A 20,832-nucleotide genomic window follows, 5' to 3' on the forward strand; every position below is an offset into this window, starting at 1 on the left:
CGTCCGTTTTCACTAAATTGGACTTACGTAATGCTTATCATTTGGTCCGCATCAGGGAGGGGGATGAGTGGAAGACTGCCTTTAACACCCCTAGAGGCCATTTTGAGTACTGCGTTATGCCGTTCGGGCTAACCAACTCGCCGGCAGTCTTTCAAGCACTCGTTAATGACGTGTTGCGAGACATGGTCGATCTGTTCATATATGTTTACCTGGATGACATATTGATTTTTTCTTCGTCTCTCCAGGAACACGTGCAACACGTACGACGAGTGCTTCTGCGGTTGCTAGAGAATGGATTGTTTGTCAAGGCGGAGAAATGCGTTTTTCATGCACAGTCTGTTTCTTTTCTAGGACACATCATTTCGACTGAGGGTGTTCGCATGGATCCTGAGAAGGTTAAGGCTGTGGTAAATTGGCCATCCCCAGAGTCTCGCAAGGCCCTGCAGAGATTTCTGGGGTTCGCCAATTTTTACCGGCGTTTCATTCGCAATTTCAGCCAACTAGCCGCTCCTCTGACCGCCTTGACCTCCCCTAGTTTGACGTTCAGGTGGTCAGACGCAGCTGAGGCTGCGTTTGCCAAACTGAAAAGCTGCTTTGTTTCAGCTCCCATTCTCGTCACCCCTGATCGCTCACGTCAATTCATAGTGGAGGTCGACGCGTCAGAGGTGGGGGTAGGAGCAGTGTTATCCCAACGCGCATCCTCAGACGGAAAGGTGCATCCGTGCGCGTATTATTCTCACCGTTTATCTCCTGCAGAAGTTAATTATGACATTGGCAATCGAGAGTTGTTGGCAGTCAAACTTGCACTGGAAGAATGGCGTCACTGGCTTGAGGGGTCGGGTGTACCTTTCATTGTATGGACGGACCATAAGAATCTCGAATACATTAGAACCGCCAAAAGACTTAACTCCAGGCAGGCTCGGTGGGCATTATTTTTCGGTCGTTTCGATTTTACACTTTCTTACCGGCCGGGTTCCAAAAACATCAAACCCGATGCTTTATCCCGTCTTTTTGAGCGTTCCGATCGTACTGCTACTCCCGAGCCCATTTTACCGGGGACCATCATTATCTCCGCGCTCAGGTGGGAGGTCGAATCGAAGGTGTTGACCGCCTTAGAAGGGGTAACGCCCCCGGCTCGTTGCCCACCGAACCGATTGTTTGTGCCGGAGAGGTTACGGTCAGACGTTCTCCAGTGGGGTCATTGTTCCAGTGTTGCTTGTCACCCAGGGGTTAGTAGAACTAGATTTCTGGTCAAGCAACGATTTTGGTGGCCTGGTATGGCTCGTGACGTCCACGATTTCGTCTTGGCTTGTTCAGTTTGCGCTATTGGTAAGACTTCCAATCGACCTCCAGATGGGTTACTCTTACCGCTGTCTGTTCCTTCAAGACCCTGGTCCCACATTTCGCTAGATTTTATCACCGCCCTCCCGCCCTCTAAAGGCAATACGGTGATTTTAACCGTAGTGGACCGGTTCTCGAAGGCGACTCATTTTATTCCCTTGCCCAAATTACCTTCAGCCAAGGAAACAGCGGTAGCTGTCATTGACCACGTCTTCCGCATACATGGCCTCCCGACAGACGTGGTTTCTGACAGGGGTCCCCAATTTGTGTCCAAATTTTGGCGAGAATTTTGTAAATTGTTAGGAGCGACTGTTAGTCTTTCTTCCGGGTTCCATCCCCAGAGCAATGGTCAAACCGAACGAGCCAATCAGGATGTCGAGAGGGTTTTGCGATGTTTGGTTTCCAATAATCCTTCGTCCTGGTGTCAGCAACTCTCAGTTGTGGAGTACGCACACAATTCTTTGCCAGTGTCATCTACGGGCATGTCTCCATTTAAGTGTAGTTTAGGGTACCAACCACCTAATTTTGTCAGTACGGAATCCGAGGTTTCGGTCCCCTCCGCACACGCATTAGTCCAGAGGTGTCACCGCACCTGGACCAGAGCTCGCAGAGCTCTGCTCCAGGCTAGGTCGCGCACCAAGGCTAAGGCCGATCGCCACCGGTCGAAGCCTCCCCGTTACGTCGTCGGTCAAAGAGTGTGGCTTTCTACCCAGAATATTCCTATGCGGTCCGTTTCTAACAAACTTGCTCCCAAATTTATTGGCCCGTTTTCTATTACCAAGATTATTAATCCGGTTACCGTGCGTCTTAGCCTTCCTCCGGCGTACAGGAGGATTCATCCCGTGTTCCACGTCTCCAAAATTAAATCGGTGATTTCTTCCCGTCTTAATCCGCCTGCTCCGGTTCCCCCCCCGCCTCGTCTCGTTAATGGGGAAACCACCTATTTGGTTAATCGTATTCTGGACTCTAGACGGAGGGGACGCGGTTTTCAGTACTTGGTGGATTGGGAAGGTTACGGTCCGGAGGAGAGGAGCTGGGTTCCTGCTCGGGACATATTGGATCACCACCTTATAGATGATTACAATCTACAGGTAAAGCAGGCTGGGAACGTCAGGTGACGTCCTAGGGGAGAGGGTACTGTCACGGTAGGAAATCCAGTGTTTCCTCCGTGTCATGTTTTGTTATTGTTTTTGTACTTACGTTGTCTCCATGTGCTCGTTTAGTTGATTGTCATCACCTGGGTGTTGATTGTCTCGCTCCAGCTGATCGTCATCATACCTCTGCTACTTATACTCACCTCGCTCTCTCTCTGTTGTCAGATCCTCTCTTATGTCTCCATGCACTAGCTGGATTACCGTCCTCCGTGTTTGTGTGCTGGTTTGGATTCGTGTTGTCGTCCGCGTGTCAGTGTTCCGGTCTGTTCCTGGTTCCAACCATTGACCACCTTCACCTGCACCGCTGACTTCACCATCCCGCTCTTCTCACGCCACCGTAGACCTTCCTTGCCATTGCCAACACTCTGGACACTCTTTATCAATAAACAACATCTGATTGCCTGCAATTGCTTCCTCCTCTTTTATCTGTCGTTACAGTAGCATTGAAGCAGCTGATGCAGGTGCTTCTGTAGGTCATCCGTTCGCAGGTAATCTGGGGTGTCCTTCAGTCATTCCAGGTGGGTTTGTTTGGCTTGGCCATCCTTCACTTCTGTGCTTTTCTGAGTGTGTGTCTTATGCATCCGGGTCCTAAGAATCAACAGAGCAGAATCACGATTGGTGTGAAAAGATCATCTTTAATATTGAATGATTAGTTCAAGGATCAGCATAAACCAGCATCCCAGTATCAAAATATACCTAACCAGCATATGCTGTTTTTTTTTTCAGCAGGAATTTCTTATTCATTTTTTAAAGGTTTATCCAAGTAGGTTGATTTGGTATTGTAGCAACAATGAGTTTTACAGAATAATTAACTCAAATGATATATAGGGAATTTGAATAATTAATCAGGAATATGATTAATTTAGATCTCAGATGACAGTTACATTAAATTTGATTATGAAAAATAGCTCAATTTGCCTATATCAATAAATAATTACAGGGCATTGTAATTTACTCATTAATATGTCAATATTCCATTCTTCATATCAATTGTTGTGATAGCTCTTACTGTAAATTACTGCAAATCAAACAGCGGTTTGTCCAGCAGACCACTGTTGACCTATCCATTTTCAATAAAGTTATCACGCCTTATAATTCAAGGAAAAATATTCTCTGGCCATGAAAACATCCTATCCTTAAAATTTAGTTTCTAAATTTAAAGCTTGTAGCTAAAGATCAGACATCTCAGTGACTCGTAATGTGAGTGGGGTGGAGTCCAAGCCAATCGTCAGTATATGGGTTTTTAATAAATCAACTAGTAATACATCAAACTACACATCACACAGAGTAAATATACGTACGACACTACAAACAGTAAGCTTTATACAAGACATAACGAATCCAAATAAAAGAGAGAGAGAGAGAGAGAGAGAGGAAATAGAATGAGATCACATAAGGAGCTCAGGTATGAAAATCATAGTCAGTAACCTTTGGAAGCCAACAACAAATCAGATCATAGCAACAATTTAAAGCAGCATTTAAATCTCCATAGAAAAGTGATACTTGCATAGCCCAGCGCGTGGCGTGTGCCGGAGGCCATGTGACGCGCGTGCACGCTGCGCTTGATCTTGGCGTGAGCGTGGAGCACGTGGTCCTTTGTTCTGTCCTCGCGCGGTATTTGAAAGGTTCAACAAACAATGTTCCAGAATTCGTCTTCCTTGCGTGGCGAGGCGAATAGTTGAATAAACTTAGTAAAGAAAAGAAAAGAAAAGAACGAAAATGAAAGCTTCTAAAGGAGCCATTAAAATGGCTTTTTCTCTCAGCCCCTGTGCTGGGGGGGGGGGGGGGGGGCTTGCGCTATGCGCGGCACGAGGCCGCGCGGAGGGTCGCACAGGAGACCAGCGTGTCCGAGAACCAAGAACGAGAAGAAGAGGAAGAAGAGTAAAGCGGACCTTGTTCGGTCGTTCTTATGGCTTGAAATGGTTCACGCCCCTTTTTCGCGTAAACAGCCAATGAAAGTCCGCGATCTGAAACGGAGGGAAAAGTTCCTTTGTCTCTGTGAAGACAGCCCCCCTGGAGATCTAGGGCTTGTCCAAATTCCAGGGATTATTCTAGCAAGTTTGTAATTCAGATAACATACATTTTTCATTACTTTGCTCTAGATAAATGGGTCTGTCAGAGCCTGACGATTAGAACAAGACTAAACATAATAGGTATAGGTGATCAAAACATGAAGTTACATTCAAATGTAGAATTACACATACAGTATTGTTCAAAATAATAGCAGTACAATGTGACTAACCAGAATAATCAAGGTTTTTCGTATATTTTTTTATTGCTACGTGGCAAACAAGTTACCAGTAGGTTCAGTAGATTCTCAGAAAACAAATGAGACCCAGCATTCATGATATGCACGCTCTTAAGGCTGTGCAATTGGGCAATTAGTTGAATTAGTTGAAAGGGGTGTGTTCAAAAAAATAGCAGTGTGGCATTCAATCACTGAGGTCATCAATTTTGTGAAGAAACAGGTGTGAATCAGGTGGCCCCTATTTAAGGATGAAGCCAACACTTGTTGAACATGCATTTGAAAGCTGAGGAAAATGGGTCGTTCAAGACATTGTTCAGAAGAACAGCGTACTTTGATTAAAAAGTTGATTAGAGAGGGGAAAACCTATAAAGAGGTGCAAAAAATGATAGGCTGTTCAGCTAAAATGATCTCCAATGCCTTAAAATGGAGAGCAAAACCAGAGAGACGTGGAAGAAAACGGAAGACAACCATCAAAATGGATAGAAGAATAACCAGAATGGCAAAGGCTCAGCCAATGATCACCTCCAGGATGATCAAAGACAGTCTGGAGTTACCTGTAAGTACTGTGACAGTTAGAAGACGTCTGTGTGAAGCTAATCTATTTTCAAGAATCCCCCGCAAAGTCCCTCTGTTAAAAAAAAGGCATGTGCAGAAGAGGTTACAATTTGCCAAAGAACACATCAACTGGCCTAAAGAGAAATGGAGGAACATTTTGTGGACTGATGAGAGTAAAATTGTTCTTTTTGGGTCCAAGGGCCACAGGCAGTTTGTGAGATGACCCCCAAACTCTGAATTCAAGCCACAGTACACAGTGAAGACAGTGAAGCATGGAGGTGCAAGCATCATGATATGGGCATGTTTCTCCTACTATGGTGTTGGGCCTATTTATCGCATACCAGGGATCATGGATCAGTTTGCATATGTTAAAATACTTGAAGAGGTCATGTTGCCCTATGCTGAAGAGGACATGCCCTTGAAATGGTTGTTTCAACAAGACAATGACCCAAAACACACTAGTAAACGGGCAAAGTCTTGGTTCCAAACCAACAAAATTAATGTTATGGAGTGGCCAGCCCAATTTCCAGACCTTAATCCAATTGAGAACTTGTGGGGTGATATCAAAAATGCTGTTTCTGAAGCAAAACCAAGAAATGTGAATGAATTGTGGAATGTTGTTAAAGAATCATGGAGTGGAATAACAGCTGAGAGGTGCCACAAGTTGGTTGACTCCATGCCACACAGATGTCAAGCAGTTTTAAAAAACTGTGGTCATACAACTAAATATTAGTTTAGTGATTCACAGGATTGCTAAATCCCAGAAAAAAAAAATGTTTGTACAAAATAGTTTTGAGTTTGTACAGTCAAAGGTAGACACTGCTATTTTTTTGAACACACCCCTTTCAAATAATTGCCCAATTGCACAGCCTTAAGAGCGTGCATATCATGAATGCTGGGTCTTGTTTGTTTTCTGACAATCTACTGAACATACTGGTAACTTGTTTGCCACGTAGCAATAAAAAATATACTAAAAACCTTGATTATTCTGGTTAGTCACATTGTACTGCTATTATTTTGAACAATACTGTATTTAAAGATTTGCTTAACACATGATAACACTGCAGATGTTGGGAAACATCTAAATGTACAAAAAGGGAATACGTAATACATTTATAGAACATAAAAACTAACCGGTAACGAATTCATTCCATAGAATGCATTGGGGAGAAGATTTGGCTTCTCTCCTCTCCAGTGTCCAGGGTGGTCGTAAAGTTTTACGACCTGCAAAGATGGGGGTTGCAGAAACATGGCTCTAAAAGTAAGGAACTTTACGCAAGGTTTCCTTTTGTGTATGTTGGAATGTGGTTGGGGGTTTTCATTTCTTCTTTGAAGCTCGCATGGGCATCGTAAATAATTTAAGTCCAGCCAGGCTGGCGCCAGGCCAGGCACTTGGTGCAAAAAGAGTTTCATTTGGAAAATCTGAATTAAACACATGAATCGATGATCTGCATATCCGTTACACACTTCCCCCTTTCGTCAGATGAAGTCCCTGTGTGGACATCATCGGACGGCAATCATCAGGATGGGCAGATGACAGGTGAATCGTGATGGTCATGCAGCAGGTGGGTCATGATGACAGGTGGTTCCTGAAGCTGAGGATTCAGCTTGGTGAGGTTCGGTATTGTCTTTGACTTTGCGTCCCTTTTCCGGGGATTCCATCGGAGACCTCCAGCCACAGTTGTCATGAGTTTGGCTGTAGAGGTTTGCATCCGTTGAGTATCCTGTATAGGATGAAGGTCGCGCCAAGAGTCAGGGCGGGACCACTGACAGTGGAGATGCCCCGTGCAGTGTCGGCAGCAGTCCAGGCTAGGACCGCAGATGACTGGTTCAGAATGGGCTGTCGAGACAGTGCTTGGAGGGCTGTGTCGACAGGAGTAATGTCAATGTGTTGGGTGGTACCTTTCAGTACTTGGTCCAGCAGGTTGGCACGGGTGGCGGTGTCATGCTGGTCGTAGGTCAGCGTAGCTGAGCGCACAGGAGTGTTGACGAGCCATCTGTTACCCACAATCTCTGCTTGCGTTTCTGTGACTTGTGTACGAGGCTTGGCTTCGGCAGGGCAGCGCGTATCGCTGACCCAGGGTTGCAGCTCGCAGATTCCTTCAGAGTTGTGTCTGAGGAAGGGTTTGCTAAGGCAGAGATAATGAATGTCTTTGGTTAAAGTACACATGTGCATGTTTGGGGCCAGGTACAGCTGTGTGTCGCTGTCGTGGTAGGCCACCACATTTGGAATGTGTGTTTTGGTGTGGGTGTTGCTCTTCCACATCCTGACACTGACAATGTCTTTAGGTCTGCTGGCATGGTGATGGCGTAAGACAGCACAGTTAACACAAGGCTTAAAGGTATCATGTACGGTGGGGTTTTACTCGTGGTTAGGCTGTCATTGGAGGAGCTAACCTCCCACAGCATGTCTGTTGTTAATGCTGTAAACAGCTGAGTCTGGGTAAAGTCCTTCTGGAAGACAGTAAACAGTGGTTTCAAGGAGTTTACAGTCTGGTTCGCTGCATTGACACTGGACATAACAATGTTAAACATTCTGGCGGCAGCAGCGGCTCTAAGCAAAGCTCCCGGGAACTGTTTGGAGCGGTGGTGGTGCCTACTTAACTCCATTTGTGTAACAGTCTCTTTCTCATGTTGGCTGAACATGTGTTTTACATCGGCCTCAGTGTGAGTGAGGGAGTCCTCTCTCCATCGGAACCTTGTACAGCTGTATTCGGTTACAGTGCTGGGGTAGTGTGCCCTGTCATCGGTAGTCAGGAGTCTCAGCGGTTTTCTCGATGGCAGCTGTCCTCTCTTTGGCTGACAGCACGGCACGGCAAACCACAGCAGCATCCTGGTACAGATAATAGGGAGAGAGAGAGAGAAAGGGGAGAAAGAAACAAACAAGGCCTGTCTTTGGTTGGACAGGACAGTCTCTTTGCTTCGTGGGCGGCGACTGGGTTTAGCTCGCCCTCGCCCATGTTTTGCCACAACTTGCTGCTGGCATGACGCTTGCTTCAGTGTTTTGTCAGTGGCTCTGGTGCTGCGTGGTGCAGCACATGCTGCGTCATGGAAATATATTGGCCTTATCCCCCTTTTGCTCCGTGGCATTACACGCCCTGGCATTGTGATGTCAGACGGTGCACAACCCACAATATTGTTCTGTGCACGCAGCATGGTTTGTGTATCATGCAGTGGACTGGGGCTTTGGTTGTGAGTGACTGTAGACTGGTTGCCAGGGTGGATGGAGGGGTCTGAGAGATGGTAAAGCAAAGTCATTATCGAGGTTTCAGAAGCCCGCATATCCGCTTTGTTGGTCAGTGTAGACAACGGAGCCAGCGTAAGCGATTCTGATGTAGGCAGTGTAGCTAGTAAAGTTCTTATGCTGTGTGTAATCACTTCAACCTTGAATGTGGGTGGGAGGGTTGGGAGTGACCACAGAATGTTGTTTAGTGTGCCAGTTTTGGCAAGGGTGTTAGTGTGATCTTTAAAGTCCTTGTCTAGACTTGGTAGCTTCGAGTGTCCTTTTACCTTCTTCCAGTACACGATCACATTGTGTGTTTTTGTGATGATATCACCTTGCTGGAACAGGTGTTGGTGTTTGACATGCTTGTTGTTTGCAAGTGTGAGTCCGAGTTCCACACATTCAGGTGAGGATTGGAAGAAACCCAGCGTGTGGTGTAAGGTTTGACCACCTTGCAGGTTGAGCCGAACAGCGACCCCTTTGGTGTAAGCTGGTACCACGGTACCCTGTTTGTTGACTAAGGTACAGAGGCTTGAACTTGGGCCTGTTGTTAGGGCGTTGTACTCATGGCTGGCTGCTGGGGTTCCCGTGACCTCTGCGACCTGACAGTCTGGCTCTAGCAACCTGTGTGGCTGGAGAGAAAGAGGTTCTCGCACTTGAGCAAAGTCTTTTAGCTGTTTGAAGTTCAGAAAAGGGTCAAAGTGTTCTAGCAGGTCTTTGTCGATGAGCAATGTATGAGTGTTCATTGGTGGGACATACATGGGATGTATTAGACTCATCGGAACGAATGTCAGGTGAATGGAAACAACCTGTTCAAACTGGATGTCATCCTGTCTGTACACCTGTACATTCAGTTCATAAGTTTGAGGTGTAAGAGTTCGATCTTGTCTCTTAGCTTCAAATTGGAGTCTTTTGAAAAGGTAAGATGAGATCACCGTCAGGTTTAATCCTGTGTCGATCAGGTCTTCCCTGTTGACTCCTTTTCGGCCCACCCCATTTTTGACAAGGCTGCTCAGGAATGTTGGCATCAGGGCAGGTGTGACGATCGGTGGTTGGTGAGGACCGGTCTTGTGTAGCTCGCTGCGAAGGCAGGTAGTCAAAACAGCATTTTCTGGTACCTTGTGTTTGTGGTACCTGGTGTGAGGACCTGTGCTGTCTCGTTCAGGGTGTGCAGCTGTTGACTGTGGAGCTTGGGTGTTGTTGTCACTTTGTGCTGTAACAGTTAGCTCTGTGGTCTGTAGATGACGGGCAGTGTTCTGGGTGCTTGGCTCATCTTCCTTGCGAGTTTTCATGTGAAGAAGATCTTTCAGCACCCTCAGGATCTCTGCTGTCTCAGACGTGGCTGCACTGTGTTGCCCTCTGCAGGCTTGGAACGGTATTGACTCTCTGTAAAAATGTCTGTGACTGTGGTGTTGTAGGGCGCCATCTAGGGTTAACTCCAAGCAGTGCTCAGAGACAGAGACTTTGGTTTTTTTCACAGTCTTTTCACAAATAGTCTTTTGCTTGGTGCAAGCTTTGTGGGCTAAGTTCCGTAACTCTTGTGTAGTCCTGTTACGGGGACACGCTGGGACTCTGAGATGAAAACTCCAACTGGCATGTAGGTTTGGGAGGAACAGAGTTTTTAAGTTGAAATCCTGTTCCATACCTGGTTCGTTGCATGCTCCGAAGTAGGTGTTTCGTAGCTGACTACAGAAAGTCTGTGGGTTTTCAAATCGGCCCTGTTTGAGGTCCATAGCAATAAGGAGCCCATGGTCTGAGTTTGGATCAGAGAATTCAAGAATCAAAGTCTGTAGCAGTTGCTGGTAGTACGCTTTGACAGTCTCTGGTTGACGATCCAGAAAGCAATGCACATCACGGCTGGACGTGATTTTTAACAGGTACAATGTGTTCACATCTGTCACGTTGGCGACAGTTTGTAAATGAAAGTCAATGGCTTGTAAAGAAGCATGAACGTCATGTCCTCCTGCAGGATCTGGATTGAAAGCTTGTGAAGTTCTCTGTGAGCAGTGCAGGGTTTAGTGACATGCGTTCTCTGGAAGGGTTCTCTTCCCTCCGTTGTTGACAGGTGTTCTTGTAAGCTGGCTGGTGATTTCTTGAGCCGTGAGCTTACACCCCCTTTTCCAGCTCTGGGTTCTTGGCTGAAAGGGTTGGAGTGGCGGCCCGGGAGAAATTTTGTGGTGTGCGTTTCTCCGATCCAGCCACTCTGTAATCTGTGAGATTGTCTCAGTTCTGTGTGAACAGTGTCAAGTTCATCTTGGAGCTCATCTCTCTGCAGAGTAAGCTTGTTGAATTTAGCTCGGGCCGCTTGCAAGGGTGTTTTGCAGGCCCAGGTTTTATAGTCTCTTTCTTTCAGTTCAGTCTCTGATCTTTTTAGGAGAGCGTCGCCTTGCTGGAGTTTTTTGTTGAGTTCTTTTCTGGCTTCTCTCTCCAGCTGTTCTCTTTGATCTGTGTCGAGGCGAAGATCTTGCAGGGTATTGTGAAGTCTTTCAACTCCTTTCTGTAGCTCTGGATCTGTGTCGTCCTCTTTCTCGCGCTGGTTCTGGGTCTCGAGGAGAAGCTGATCAAGATGACTCTGGGTTGGGGCCTGGTCCTTCCAGGCCTCCTCCGCGATGTTGCTCCGTTCACTGAGCCGTGCCTGGGCGACGAGAATGTGAACTAGGCTTCCGAAGATCCTGGCGAGTTCTCTGTAGTAGTCGCTTTGGTTTGGATCGCGTGCCATCAGTTCATCTAGCTCGGTGTCTAGTTGCTCTGGGTGCTGCAGGTTACTGGCGTCCTTGGGCAGGAAGGGGGTCGTCACTGCTTTCAACCATGTTGAGAGGTGGCCCCCGTGGACTGCTGGACTGGATGCCTGGAACATCCTGATTCTCTGTCGGCGAGAGAAGCACAGCACACACACACAAAAAGACCAATGCAAGTTCGTTCTACGTTTAACGAGCTATATTCATACGGGCTGTGCCGTTTATGAGAATTTTGGGGCTGACTGATGCAAACAGTCAGACAGTTAAGTAGCCAATTAACTTGGGTCAACGAAGGACCTGAAATGGAGATTTGACAGGCAGTAGCCTAGCGGGTCGTGTGATGACACCGGCTGCTGGTGGTCGCTCTACTATTTAACTTCGTTGGTGGCTCCCAGGTTACTGTCTCTATGTGAAATGAAAGAAACAAATCACAACAGAACAGAGGGTAGAAAAAGATCAAAGTGAAACACAACACTTGAAATGAGATGAAAACAATAGAAACACAATGTGTTAGTGGGAATAAGGAGGCCTAAGCCTACTGCTAGGTTTTAAGATAGGGCCAACAGGTGAGTGGGCTATCTGGGTAGGAAACCTAGAAATATGGTGTGGCTTAAAGAAGCAAAAGGGTCAGAACACTTAAAATATATCCGGGGGAATATCTAATATTCTGTGGCTTATAATAAGTGGATAGGTTTTATCACTTTTGGTTCACCTGGTTGAATTGAAGTCATTCAGGTGGGAACCAGTGGCTTGGTCAACCTCCCCGGTGCTCCCCAAACACTGAACCGCAGTGTCCCCCGGTCCTCAGTTACTCTGGCGTGTCGCCGTCTCGAACGGCTTGTGACTTTTAGCACAACCTTTGGAGTGCCAAAATTGCTGATGTCTCTAGAGACAACTGAGTTTCACTCGCAGCCAGTATCGGTGACACCGGTCGGGCAGCCTTGCTCACTGGAAACCTGAGATGACTGTCCAATCACAGAGGGAGTTCTACAATCAAATACACAAAGGATGAACAAAGGAAACTTAAAGTTAATTAAGGTTTGGTTTGTTTAACATCAATTGAGTAACTATATATGTAGAGAGGAGAGGTAACAGCTTTACCTAATAATAATAAAACAAAACAAAGGAATTATGATAATAATGGTAATTATCAAAATAACCTAAGTCAAAAGAGAGAAGAAAGATAATAAACATCAAATAAAAAAACAGGAATGAAACAAGGGAGAAGGAGTAGCTGGTTTTCACCACAAGGGGGGGGGGGGGTACTGCTTCTCTGTCTTTAACCTGCTGAGCAGAACACTTAATTCAAATTAAAAATTCAAAACTGGTTTAAATCAAAATTTAAAATAAGCATGTATGAATTAAAAGGAAAATCTGAATAATATCCTATAATAACCATTGATAGATTGTAAGTTATCATTAATGATCATGAAATTAATCAAACAGGGTGAGATTAATCAAACAGGGTAAAAGTGGACATGCAATTCAAACAGAATGGAAAAGACAGAGGTCTGTTAGTCGATTTAACAGGAGACTGCCACTAGATGGCTTACCTTCTAAGTGGGTCAAACCGTAGTTGACCTGACACATCTAGATTTCCACTATTAACAATTACATTTTAATTCAAATCATGTTTGAACCAAACTCAAAGTAAATGTAAACAGTCAAAGGCAGGGAACATTCTTTTGTTTCCCTGTAATAATATTCGCACGAGCAAAGCTGTAAATGCAAATATTTATCGAGAATTTAGGCATCTAATTTAAATACATCAAGGGGAAAGATTAGCAATTAGAGCGCATTATCTGAAACAGCCACGGGATGGCAACTTTGCACTCATGCAAGCTGGAACCAGAAAGCAGGGCGTACCCTGAAATTTCTAACCCACACGTTCCCTCTGGTGTTTAGATAGCGGAACTACAATTTCAATATGACTTAGAAATTATCTGATCGTTTGTCAGGCTGATTTTCTGCATCGAAAATCACAAGTAACAAACCAAAGGTTTTAATCTCTGAGGTGCTATATTAACATAGGTTGAAGAAGGATCCGTTCACTTCCAAAACACAACTGTAATAAAAACAGGAATTTTCCAACTGTTGACTCGAATAAACATTTATCAAAATAGCACTTATGTTTTAGGTTTAAAAATCGGGTAGCTAAGCCAATTTTAGACCAGGAGTTTTTATCGTTTTATTTTTGAATATTACTGTGGTTTACCACGAATTCAATAACGATATTTAATAAGCAAGGCCTTTTTAACTGAATCAGAGGAACATCGCTCAGGTTCAGATTTACATGTTGCAACTATTAAAAGATTTCTTTATCTTTTAATTATTCATATTAAAATGTTTTCACTGTAAAAAGATTTTGGTCTTTCTTAACAGGATACTTTTAACATTATACTGTAGTTTACTTTCATTAAAAATAACAGTGACTATACTGTTAAGTTTCTACAAATACCTAGCGCGCTGACTGACCAGCTTTTGCCTCAGTCAGTTGAGTGAGTTCGCGTCTTGCGACTTATCTCACAAGTAACATTACATAATTTCATAGCGCACGTGCAGAAATTATTAAAAACCATATACATAGATTGATTGCTCACAAAACGAAGTTTGAAATGCCTGCATTCTCCACCAATTCTGTAGCAACAATGAGTTTTACAGAATAATTAACTCAAATGATATATAGGGAATTTGAATAATTAATCAGGAATATGATTAATTTAGATCTCAGATGACAGTTACATTAAATTTGATTATGAAAAATAGCTCAATTTGCCTATATCAATAAATAATTACAGGGCATTGTAATTTACTCATTAATATGTCAATATTCCATTCTTCATATCAATTGTTGTGATAGCTCTTACTGTAAATGACTGCAAATCAAACAGCGGTTTGTCCAGCAGACCACTGTTGACCTATCCATTTTCAATAAAGTTATCACGCCTTATAATTCAAGGAAAAATATTCTCTGGTCATGAAAACATCCTATCCTTAAAATTTAGTTTCTAAATTTAAAGCTTGTAGCTAAAGATCAGACATCTCAGTGACTCGTAATGTGAGTGGGGTGGAGTCCAAGCCAATCGTCAGTATATGGGTTTTTAATAAATCAACTAGTAATACATCAAACTACACATCACACAGAGTAAATATACGTATAACACTACAAACAGTAAGCTTTATACAAGACATAACGAATCCAAATAAAAGAGAGAGAGAGAGAGAGAGAGAGAGAGAGAGGAAATAGAATGAGATCACATAAGGAGCTCAGGTATGAAAATCATAGTCAGTAACCTTTGGAAGCCAACAACAAATCAGATCATAGCAACAATTTAAAGCAGCATTTAAATCTCCATAGAAAAGTGATACTTGCATAGCCCAGCGCGTGGCGTGTGCCGGAGGCCATGTGACGCGCGTGGACGCTGCGCTTGATCTTGGTGTGAGCGTGGAGCACGTGGTCCTTTGTTCTGTCCTCGCGCGGTATTTGAAAGGTTCAACAAACAATGTTCCAGAATTCGTCTTCCTTGCGTGGCGAGGCGAATAGTTGAATAAACTTAGTAAAGAAAAGAAAAGAAAAGAACGAAAACGAAAGCTTCTAAAGGAGCCATTAAAATGGCTTTTTCTCTCAGCCCTTGCGCTATGAGCGCGGCACGAGGCCGTGCGGAGGGTCGCACAGGAGACCAGCGTGTCCGAGAACCAAGAACGAGAAGAAGAGGAAGAAGAGTAAAGCGGACCTTGTTCGGTCGTTCTTATGGCTTGAAATGGTTCACGCCCCTTTTTCGCGTAAACAGCCAATGAAAGTCAGCGATCTGAAACGGAGGGAAAGGTTCCTTTGTCTCTGTGAAGACAGCCCCCCTGGAGATCTAGGGCTTGTCCAAATTCCAGGGATTATTCTAGCAAGTTTGTAATTCAGATAACATACATTTTTCATTACTTTGCTCTAGATAAATGGGTCTGTCAGAGCCTGACGATTAGAACAAGACTAAACATAATAGGTATAGGTGATCAAAACATGAAGTTACATTCAAATGTAGAATTACACATATTTAAAGATTTGCTTAACACATGATAACACTGCAGATGTTGGGAAACATCTAAATGTACAAAAAGGGAATACGTAATACATTTATAGAACATAAAAACTAACCGGTAACGAATTCATTCCATAGAATGCATTGGGGAGAAGATTTGGCTTCTCTCCTCTCCAGTGTCCAGGGTGGTCGTAAAGTTTTACGACCTGCAAAGATGGGGGTTGCAGAAACGTGGCTCTAAAAGTAAGGAACTTTACGCAAGGTTTCCTTTTGTGTATGTTGGAATGTGGTTGGGGGTTTTCATTTCTTCTTTGAAGCTCGCATGGGCATCGTAAATAATTTAAGTCCAGCCAGGCTGGCGCCAGGCCAGGCACTTGGTGCAAAAAGAGTTTCATTTGGAAAATCTGAATTAAACACATGAATCGATGATCTGCATATCCGTTACAGTATGTATCTTTGTTTTATTAAAACGTGTGGTGTTGGCCCAGTGGATAAGACACATGCCTTTGGTGTGAGAGACCCGGGTTTGAATCCACTGTGAGACACCAATGTGTCCCTGTGCATGACACTTAACCCTTAGTTGCTCCAGAGGTGTGCAACCTCTGACATGTAGCAATTTTAAGTCGCTTTGGATAAAAGCGTCAGCTAAATGAATAAATGTGTGACTGTTTACGTGTTCAGTAAGCTTGGTTTTACTTGGGCTAGTATTTTTCTTTTCTTTTTTGTGATATTGAAATCGGTAACAAGAAATTTCAGTGCATCAAAAAAATTTGATGGCAAAGAAATTGTACACACACACACACACACACAATGGGATGCACACATACAGTAAAAACTATGTTTATTGTTTTTAATCAAAACAACAAACAGGAGTTTGCTGGTATTTACATTTTTTATTAGTGCTTGAGTAAGTTTTGTAGCACAGGCCAGGGAGTTACAACACCCTGCCTTCAGAAACTGAGCGTGAATGTAAATTTTGTGCTCATGCTAGATGGCTTACCCTCCCTTTTATTGTCATCTTATTGTGCTCCCTCTTGAAGGTAGCTCTTCAGCAAATGAATGATCACCTGTATAATCGTAAGAGAAACATTTCTCCCCACCAGCCTCACCAGTAAAAATGTAAGGAGTAGAAGTAAAAAATCATCTGAAAAATAATTACTCAAGTAAAGTATAGATACCCAAAATTTATATTTAAGTAATGTAACAAAGTATTTGTACTTCGTTACTTGACACCTCTGCTGGTGAGGATGAAATAAAATAAACCAAATGAGATTTAATCTTCCCTGAGGTAGGTTCATTCTTTGATACTAAATCCAGAGAAGTAAGTCTATACTCACATTTTGATGCAGTAATCTCCAACTCGTATAACTCATAACCAACATCTGATGTCATAGAGTCAGGTGAGGATGACCCATGTCTTTTTATTGGGCTTGGTTAAATTAATAATTCAGAGTAATGTGGTACAGGTGAGTCGGGATATCTACATTCACTCATGGACTCAATTGACTGTGAAGAAGAGCCTCTAATTAACAGGTCTTCAATAGAAGGTTCATATTATGTAGTCCCTGAACACAGTGATTGAGGTGAACCAGATTCACCTCCTTATACTGACAAAGTAATCAGTGAGAATAACACTGAATTGAGGTAAAGGTGAGTCAGAGAATAGGGGTATACAACCAGATATTATAAACTGAGGAGAGTCAGGTTTTTGTTCTGAATTAAGGTCAGTTTGACAAAGTGTATTTTCATCATCTATACAGTCCAGTGCTGGGGAAGTTGGACTGGAGCCTGTCTCTGGCATGATAAATGATTGTGTGGGTAGTGTGAAGTCAGGAAAAGGTGAATCAGGAGACAGTGTTCTGTTTTCATCAATCGATGCAATTGACTGCCAAGAGGATCTTCTAAGATCAATGACCAAGTCATCAAATACATCGGTCATGAACCGAGGTACAGGTGAGTCAGGAGACAATGATCATATCTTAATCTCTGATATTATAGACTGAGGAGAATTATATATTTGCTCTGGATAAAGGTTGGACTGAAAACATTCTTTTTTAACATCCAAAGTGATTGTTTCTGGAGAGGTTGGTTGAGATACTGTAAGTGCTATGATGTGGCCACTTTGACCAGAGGAATAGTGATGTGATTGACACTGATGAGGACCTTCTAAAATTAATCATCTCGTCATCAGATAAACTGTTCTGTCTGACACTATTGATTCAGGGGGTGAGGATCTGTAAAAAGGTTAAAAAGTTAAAAGTGAGCATAATATTCAGGTATTGGAGAATCTGGTGCAGATATTGGTAAATCAGAGGAAAGAGGTCTGTGTTTTTCAAAAGATTCTAGAGAAGCCACTGGATTAAAAAGATCCACTTAATTTCTTCTGGTCTGTTAATGCAGATTCAGCGGAGATAGAACTACAATCCTTTAAAGGTATTGTTTCAAAGGCTGTGAAATATAGTGGCAATGGTGAGCCTGGTGAGAGCAATCTAAACTCATTCTGTGAGGTGTCTGATGCTGGTGTGAATGTCCTGAAACAATTTTCTACAGTAAACAGCTCTTCAAAGTAAGGTTCTGGGGATAAAATCAATGATTTCTTGTCAACTCTCCTATCCTCTCTCAGTCCCACACAGTCACACATACAGCACAATAATATTATGTCAGGGGAAGGTCTTTAAATTCTAATCAAAGAACAATAATACCTTCTGTTGTGTTCTTATTAAAGAACTTCAAAAGTTGTTCTTGAACCATTTTGTACGAAAAATGACGGAAACTTGCTTCAGCTTGTGGTTCTGATTGGCCAATCGCTGTTATTTAGTTAGTGAATTATCGTAAGTAGAGAATTTTAACATTTAATTTCCACAATAAATTTTACATAATACACAACATTATAAATCTAAAGGGGATGGGTGGGGGGATGCTGGTTTCATAGGGGAGATTTTTTTATAATTAGTTTTTTTCCACCGGGGGGATACCATCCCCCTTTCAATTCGAGCTCTGGTTCTATATACAGGCATAGCACAGGTGAATCAGGTGAAAGAAGAGTGTGTTAATTTATCAATGTAAATGTTTCAGGAGATGAAATTCTGGTTTTAGGCAATACTTCTGATACTGGTTTGTTTTCATTTTCTGAGGCCTGACTCAAATGAATTAGATCTGCTTTCAAAACGAAGTGTTCGCTATCAAAAAAAGTCAGAACTGAAATACATAGGATACCAAGATCTATTTGATTCAGGTGATAAAGATCAGTAGAAAATCACAGAACCAGGTGAAATAGGTTTTTCTGTGTCATCAGTCACTTCAAAATAACATGCTCCTAGTTAATTTTCTATATTCAATTCAATTCAAGTTTATTTGTATAGCGCTTTTTACAATACAAATTGTATATCCTGTAAGAGGGACCATTTTTTTTTACCACGTGCCTGTAATGTTTTGTGTTCTTCCACATGTATTGTTAATTCAGGTGTGTAATTTTCAAAAGTTGGCAAAGGTGTAGCTAGCCTAAAATCAGGCAATGGCGAGTCAACAGAGAGAAGAGTGCAGTCATTCACTGAAGTTACAGATTCAGGTGAAGATACTCTTAATTCAGTCATTAATATGCATGAGTCTGGTGAAGAGGGCCTACAGCATACCCAAATGTTACTGGTTAGTCTAAAGGCAAATAATCCACTGACTCTAGTGATGATCTATATTCAGATTAAGTAATTCCAAGGTTATCAAAATATTCAAACTCTACATCTGGTGACAAAGATCTTAGCTCAACTTGGGATGTTAAAGATACAGGTGTAAGAGGTCTACACTTTTTTTTTTGTGCATTCAGAATCTGTTGGTTTAGTTAGAGTAATTGGTATGGCTACTTCAGCCCTTGCTTCTAAAGAACCAGAATCAGTTTTTGGAAGTGGTAATATAATGTATGTGACTGTTCAGCAACTGAATCAATTGACATTTGATTAAACGAAAAAGGGGTAATCTTTTCTGTAATGCATGTTCCAGTTACAAGTGCAACAGACATTCTAGGTTGTTGAAGAGGACTGGAAATTATTTGAGTTATTCTTTGTATTTCTTCAGTGGGCAATTCTGTGATTCCAAACGGATAAACATCAGTATCTTTGGAAACATCTGAAGATTCTTGTAAACAGACAGGAATCATGTTACAATTCCCTTCATCCATAGAAGAAATCTCATTTTCGGGGAACCGAAGTCTCTACAATTACACTCGTTTACATAGCTCAGGTGAGACATAACTTTCAACAAAAAGGGTTCTATAGAATCTGTCAGAAACTTACTCAACAGAGATGTATATAATTCTCCCTCTCACTTGGTTTCTTTGGAAGTGCAACCTCATATTTATTCATTGAGGCAGATGCATTTTCTGTATTTTCATTTGATGTAAAGAAATTCATTGCACTGGAGACAGGTGAGGGAATATAATCTTCAGAATCTTCAGAGTCCAACCATATCAAAAGAACTATGTGCTGAGACCCCGACCACCCTGACAAATAGAGAATCAAATTTAAATAACTTATTACTCTGTATTGTTAATACATTTTTAATGGTTTAGGTCAGAAATAGAATTAATTTACTCTGATTCCATCTCTTTGTCTTTCAGCAACCTCTCTTCCTTGGAATCATCTAAGAAAGATACATTGCAGGAGAGATCCTCGACAGATCCCACCAGAGGTCCAAGTTCTAATCGTTTTTGTGTGACTTCTGCTCGCCAACCTGGCCTGGGGCTGTCCATGTCATCCTGCAGGGCTGAAAACCCTGCAAGGCCAACATAGTTTCTGTTGAGATGTTGTAAAATCATAAACATTCAGTATGTCATCATCTTCTGGAAAAGTGATGAATAATAATAATAATGTGACTTTTTATACTGGAAAACAAACAAACAACACCGACCTAATAAGTTTCAAGTTATTATCATCCATACCTTCACAATGATCCAATGACACAGTTTGCTCAATTTCTGCATAGGTGTGTGATGACTGGTCTTGACTGGACTGGATGATTTTTGATTCGATGAGATGAACAATGTCCATACGATTTATTTTTGTAAGTGTCCTCATCAAAGTGTTCTCTGCTGATAAGTGGAGAGATTATGTTAAATATATTTTTGACTACTAGAATGCAACAGACAACCAGACAATGTGAGTGATCATCCTTTCTTTGACAGAACCTGCAGCCACAATGCCATAATATCATAATTTGTTTCCTTTTACTATGTACATAACACTGGGCGTCACATCACTGCCCCAAGTCAAAAGAGCCCAGTGTCTCTATGACTTTGTGGTGGTAAAATATCAAGATTGACTGGGTGCCATTGCGTGTATTACGGATAGAAAAACTCTGATCGGCCGCATACTCTAATCTTCCATGTACTATGATGGCATGACAGGTCGGCAATCCTGAAAGGTTCTCGGCAGATATACCCAGTGAAATATATGCAGGATAATGTCACGCTACAATTTTTTCCCGACTTTAGTCCAGCCACAACTACCAAGAGAAAGAGCTTTAATTCAGTCTTGAAGATGATGACAGCTCT

At 42.6% G+C, this 20,832-nt stretch overlaps 1 pseudogene; it reads right to left on the reverse strand.

The window, feature by feature from the left end:
* Window positions 1-2,916: 2,916 nt before the first annotated feature.
* LOC128016396 (ankyrin-2-like) overlaps window positions 2,917-20,832 on the reverse strand; it is a 63,653-nt pseudogene continuing 45,737 nt past the window's right edge.

This window comes from Carassius gibelio, chromosome A7, assembly GCF_023724105.1.
Source record: "Carassius gibelio isolate Cgi1373 ecotype wild population from Czech Republic chromosome A7, carGib1.2-hapl.c, whole genome shotgun sequence".
NCBI classification, from domain to species: domain Eukaryota; kingdom Metazoa; phylum Chordata; class Actinopteri; order Cypriniformes; family Cyprinidae; genus Carassius; species Carassius gibelio.